General features: G+C 41.3%; 1 non-coding gene across 1 annotated transcript; it reads right to left on the bottom strand.

The window, feature by feature from the left end:
* Positions 1–1836: 1836 nt before the first annotated feature.
* TRNAG-UCC (transfer RNA glycine (anticodon UCC)) lies at positions 1837–1909 on the bottom strand. Its single transcript has one exon. It is a non-coding gene; the product is annotated as a tRNA-Gly (tRNA).
* Positions 1910–6711: the final 4802 nt, after the last annotated feature.

Consider the following 6711-nt stretch of genomic DNA (forward strand, 5'->3'; position numbering starts at 1 on the left):
AACTCTGTTACAATTGATAAAATAAACCCACAGGAAAAATAAATTGGCATTAGAATATAGTATTTTATCTATGCAGTCTATGTTAGTCTCTTTTTTTAAAAATTAATATTAATTTATTTATTTTTGGCTGTGTTGGGTCCTCGTTTCTGTGCGAGGGTGTTCTCTAGTTGCGGCAAGTGGGGGCCACTCTTAATCGCAGTGCGCGGGATATGTTAGTTTCTTATAGCTGCTGTAATAAAGTACCACAAACTTGGTAGCTTAAAACAATAGAAATCTATTCTCTCAGTTCTGGAGGCTAGAAGTTGGAAATCAAGGTATTGGCAGGGTTTGTTCCTACCAGAGTTCTGAGGGAGAATGTGTTCCATGCCTTTCTTTTAGCTTCTGGTGTTTCTGGCAGTCCTTGGCATTCTGTGACTTGTGGCACCATAGCCCCAGTTTCTGCCTCCATCACCATATGGCATTCTTTCTGTGTTTCTCCACATCATCTTCCCTCAATGCATATTCTGTGTCTTCTACTCTTCTTATAAGGACACTGTCATATTGAATTAAAGGTGCACCCTACTCCAGTATTATCTCATCTTAACTAATAACATCTGCAATGATCCTGTTTCCAAGTAAGGTTGCATTCACAGGTACCAGGGGTTAAGATTTCATCATATCTTTTGGGAGATGCAGTTCAAGCCACAACACAGTCTTAGTGAAATATATATGTGATAGTTAATTTTATGTATCATATTGGCTGGGTCACAGTGCCCAGATATTTGTTCAGACATTATTCTGGATGTTTCTGTGTAGGTATCTTTTAGATGACAGTAACATTGGTGGACATTGAGTAAAGCAGACTGCCCTCCATAATGTGGGTGAGCCTTATCCATCAGTTGAAGACCTTAGTAGAACAAAGACTGACCTCCCCTGGGCAAGAAAGAATTCTGCCAGCAGATGGGCCTTCAGACTTGTATTGCAGCATCAGCTCTTCCCTGGGTCACTGACCAACCCTACAAATTTTGGATTTGCCAGCTTTCTTGTTATCACATGATAACTTTCTTACCAGTCTCAGCATTCTAAAAAAGTAGCAAAAGAGGGACAACCACAAAGTGGCAACACTTTGAGTCTCTGCTTGTATCGTATTTGCTATTGTCCTGTTTCCCAAATCATGTTATATGGCCAAGCCCAGAGTCAGAACAAGAGGGGTCTACCCAAGGGAATGGATATAAGGAGGTGTGACTAAATTGGGAGTGGGGAGGAAGTGGTGGCCATTACTGCTAGAATCTACTACAATTAAACATGGTGCCTCCTGATATGATGCAGTATGAAGCATATAGACCAACCTATGAAGTGCTCTTGCCAAAATTACTGAGCCTGAATCAAATCAAGTTCTAGAGTTATCTTTCACTTTCAGGAAGTTCAAGAGAGAGAGGAACAAGTAAAATGACACCACAAGGAAGCAAATAGACTTGTAGCCATTAATGCAGCTCACTGAAATGCCCAGATCTGTGCCTTTTCTGCCCATGGTAAGATATACTTCCTGGCCGCCTTTGGGTAGGGCCATGTGACCAATTCTGGCCAATGAGATGAAGGGTAGTTGAATTCCAGGCTGAGCATTTAATTGCCTTCAAGAGACCCTTCAAAGCTCTTTTCTCTCTCCCACAATGGCCAGCAATGTTATTCTCCACAGTAACCACTTCATCATTCTAGGTCTGGGAGTGAGACTGATGATAACAGGTAGCAGAGGTCCCAGTCAATCTGAGGTACACATAGAAGGAGAAATAAAGCTTCATTGTTTTTTTTGTTTGTTTTGTGTGTGTGTGTGTGTTTTGGCCATGTGTGGGATCTTAGTTCCCCAACCAGGGATCAAACCTGGGCCCCCTGCAGTGGAAGTGCAGAGTCCTAACCACTGGACCACTGGGGAATTCCCAAGTCACTGATACTTTGGAGCTGCTTGTTACCCCAGCATAACCTGGCCTATCCTGGCTGATATACAGACAAATCTAGAATATGGCTTATCCTACAGGACAAGTGACCTGGTTTCTTCAACAAGTCAGTGGCATGAAAAATGCTAATTAATTAAGGAAGGAGATCCACTCTAGATTCAGAGAGATGTAAGAGCCCCAAAAAACACATGCCATGTGTGGATTTTATTTGGATGCTGATTTGAGCAAACCAACCGAAAAAAAGACATTTTAAAGATAACTGGGGAAATCTGCTTATGGACTGGGTTTTATTGTTCATTTTGCTAGGTGTGATACTGGCATTAAGCTTATCTAAGAAAAGGCCCATATTTTTCAGAGATGCATTTAGAAGTATGTAGGGTAAAATAACATGGTATTTGGGATTTGCTTTAAAATACTTGAACATATTTTTTTTAAAGGAAAAAGTGTTCGTTGAAGTAAATATAACAAATTGTTGGATCCAGGTTATGGATATATGGGGCTTCATTGTACTAGTCTTTCTACTTTAATGTATGCTTGAAATTCTTCATAATAGACAAATAACAATAAATAATGCTACGGAGGATATCTCTGCATAAATCTTTGCCTACCCCTCAGATGATTTTTTTTTTTTTTTTTTTTTTGGCCGTGCTGCGGCATGTGGGATCTTAGTTTCCCAACCAGGGATCGAACCCATGCCCCCTGCAATGGAAGCACAGAGCTTTAACCACTGAACCACCAGGGAAGTCCCTCCGATGATTTTTTTAGAAGAGATTCCCAGAAGGGAATTAGACAAAGTTAGGAACAGTTGTAAGGCTTTTGATACTTTCTGATAATTTGCTTAACAAGATTTGTTGCACAAATTTACTTACTCTCAGAAACGTAAGTTTTAAATAAATGGAGGAGAGTAGAAAAGCTACTTCAAGAGTAACGTTGGTGCCATCAAAGATATGAAGGTGAGTGCCCTCATAAAACGTATTTAGGGAGTGACGAATACATACATCTGACTAGGGCAAAGGAGAAGACTAAAACCAGACATTGCAGCCAAATTAGAAAGAGCCTTTAATGCTTTCAGATATTTTCCCGTAACGCTGGAGCCATTTAAGGTTTTTGAAAAGGAAGGTGACTTAGAGCAATTGTGTTCATGTTCAATAAAATCAAACACTGAGGATTTTCCTTTCGCCAGCTTCCTAAACTGGAATGTCAGTAATTCTTCGTTTAAGAAGCACTGTGTTAATTTGTATGGAAACACAAAAGACCCTGAATAGCCAAAGCAATCTTGAGAAAGAAAAACGGTTCTGGAGGAATCAGGCTCCCAGACTTCAGACTATACTACAAAGCTACAGTAATCAAGACAGTATGGTACTGGCACAAAAACAGAAATATATATCAATGGAACAGGATAGAAAGCCCAGAGATAAATCCACACACATATGATCACCTTATCTTTTATAAAGGAGGCAAGAATATACAGTGGAGAAAAGACAGCCTGTTCAATAAGTGGTGCTGGGAAAACTGGACAGCTACAGGTAAAAGAATGAAATTAGAGCACTCCTGAACACCATACACAAAAATAAAATGGATTAAAGACCTAAATGTAAGTCCAGACACTATAAAACTCTTAGAGGAAAACATAGGCAGAACACTCCATGACATAAATCACAGCAAGATCCTCTTTGACCCACCTCCTGGAGAAATGGAAATAAAAACAAAAATAAATGGGACCTAATGAAACTTAAAAGCTTTTGCACAGCAAAGGAAAACATAAGACGAAAGGACAACCCTCAGAATGGGAGAAAATACTTGCAAACGAAGCAACTGACAAAGGATTAATCTCCAAAATAAACAAGAAGCTCATGCAGCTCAATATCAAAAAAACAAACACCCCAATCCAAAAATGGGTGGAAGACCTAAATAGACATTTCTCCAAAGAAGATATCCAGATTGCCAACAAACACATGAAAGAATGCTCAACATCACTAATCACTAGAGAAATGCAGATCAAAACTACAATGAGGCATCACCTCACACCAGGCAGAATGGCCATCATCAAAAAATCTACAAACAATAAATGCTGGGGAGGGTGTGGAGAAAAGGGAACCCTCTTGCACTGTTGGTGGGAATGTAAATTGATACAGCCACTATGGAGAACAGTATGGAGCTTCCTTAGAAAACTAAACATAGAACTACCATATGACCCAGCAATCCCACTACTGGGCAGATACCCTGAGAAAACCATAATTCAGAAAGAGTCATGTACCACAATGTTCATTGCAGCTCTACAATAGCCAGGACATGGAAGCAATCTCAGTGTCCATCGACAGATGAATGGATAAAGAAGATGTGGCACATATATACAATGGAATATTAGTCAGCCATAAAAAGAAACAAAATTGAGTGATTTGTAGGGAGGTGGATGGACCTAGAGTCTGTCATACGGAGTGAAGTCAAAGAGAAAAACAAATACCGTATGCTAACACATACATATGGAATCTAAAAAAAACGGTTATGAAGAACCTAGGGGTAGGACAGGAATAAAGATGCAGACATAGAGAATGGACTTGATGACACGGGGAGGGGGAAAGGTAAGCTGGGACAAAGTGAGAGAGTGGCATGGACGTATATACACTACCAAATGTAAAATAGATAGCTAGTGGGAAGCAACCGTATAGCACAGGGAGATCAGCTCAGTGCTCTGTGACCACCTAGAGTGGTGAGATAGGGAGGGTGGGAGGGAGACCCAAAAGGGAGGAGATATGGGGATTATATGTATGTGTGTGTGTGTGTGTGTGTGTGTGTGTAGCTGATTCACTTTGTTACAAAGCAGAAACTAACACACCATTGTAAAGCAATTATACTCCAATAAGATGTTAAAAAAGATAAGTAACAACAAAAAAAAGAAACACTGTGTTAGACTGTGTTAGGCTTACAGATTGCTGGAAGGGATTTCCAGAGGTTATCTGATTGATCTCTTAGGCACAAGCCTAGTAAATTATCTTTAAGTCTTTTTCTCTGTCTCTCTCTTCTGTGAATGCAGAGAAGAACTTCTCAGTGTAGTGCTTGTAATACCACATTATGATATTTGAAAACAGCATCCTTTCACCTTCATTTTCCTAGGCTTTAAAAACTCATTTTCACTTGATAAAACCACTCAAGTCTCAAGCAATACATACAATAATATGTGGCTTTACCTCTTGTTTTTCACTGCTGCACCCATCATCTTTTTAAAGTCTCATTTGTCCCCAGTTGGCTTGCTTCTATCCCCCTCATTTGGCCTTGTCTCCACCTGCCCACCAACTCCTGACTGTGATTCAGACCTTTGTGTTTTTTTTTTTTTAATTTATTTTTTTGGCTGCGTCAGGTCTTAGTTGCGGCATGCGGGATTATTGTTGCGGCGCGCGGGCTTCTCTCTAGTTGTGGCATGTGGTTTTTCTCTCTCTAGTTGTGGCACACGAGCTCCAGAGCTAGTGGGCTCTGTAGTTTGAGGCGTGGGGCTCTCTGGCTGAGGCGCCTGAGCTCAGTAGTTGTGGTGCACGGGTTTAGTTGCCCCACAGCATGTGGGATCTTATTTCCCTGACCAGGGATCGAACCTGCTTCCCCTGCTTTGGAAGGCAGATTCTTTACCACTGGACCACCAGGGAACTCCTGATTCAGACCTTTGAGTTTGCTGTTTCCTCTGCCTGGAAAGCTCTTTCCTTAGGTATCTATACAGCTAGCTTCCTCATTTATTTCAGATCCTTACTCAAAATCTTCTTCTAAGTGAGGCCTTCCTCACAAATTATGGAGCCTCCCTACCCTCACCACCAGACTCCCACCCCCAACCCTGCCCCCCTGCCCATGGGTTTAGGCAGCTGAGGTAGCCAGCCTGTGTCCTGTGCTTCAAGGGTTCTTGTACCTTATTCCTCTTTTCTCACTACCTCTAAAATTCAACTTAGATTCTTTTTCCTTTAATGATATCCCAAGCATACTATGAAAGAGGGCAGTGCAGCCTCCTTTCAAGCGTGAATATCTTGGGTCGGGGGCTCAACTGAATGAATTGCCCTTGGCTTCCATACCCTTTTAGGGACAGCCCTGCTCATCACTATCTATTTTGTCTTACTTATCCTGTATATCATGTTTATTGTCTCTCAGCTTCACTAGAATGTGAGTTCCACAGGGCAGGGAGTTTTGTTGCTTTTGATCTGTATCCTCAGGACGTAGAAAAGTGCCTGGCACATAGCAGATTTTCAATAAATATTTGTTGACTAAATGAACATTGTTCATTTAATTGCATGTCTATATCTCTTTATACTTTAAAATCCTTGAGGAGTTTTTAACAAAGCTAGCTAATAATATGTACATGTTTGGATCACTTACTGTGGGCCAGTGCCTGTCACAATGCCTTGCATAAAGTTAAACAACCAATCAGTATTTACTCAAAGGATTGGATAAAAAAGTAAAAATCTGGGCTTCCCTGGTGGCGCAGTGGTTGGGAGTCCGCCTGCCGATGCAGGGTACGCGGGTTTGTGCCCCGGTCCGGGAAGATCCCACGTGCCGCAGAGCGGCTGGGCCCGTGAGCCATGGCCGCTGAGCCTGCGCGCCCGGAGCCTGTGCTCCGCAACGGGAGAGGCCACAACGGTGAGAGGCCCACATACTGCCAAAAAAAAAAAAGTAAAAATCTAATAACTTTTTAACCATGTACTCAAGCAAGGCAAGGAAATATTATACAGATGAAAATTGTGTCTATCACTTACTTATACAGACTTTTTTAAAAAGCACTGTGCTGTGAGTTATATCTCAGGAA

The sequence above is a fragment of the Lipotes vexillifer genome, unplaced genomic scaffold (assembly GCF_000442215.2).
Source record: "Lipotes vexillifer unplaced genomic scaffold, Lipotes_vexillifer_v1.1 scaffold1003, whole genome shotgun sequence".
Classification (NCBI taxonomy): domain Eukaryota; kingdom Metazoa; phylum Chordata; class Mammalia; order Artiodactyla; family Lipotidae; genus Lipotes; species Lipotes vexillifer.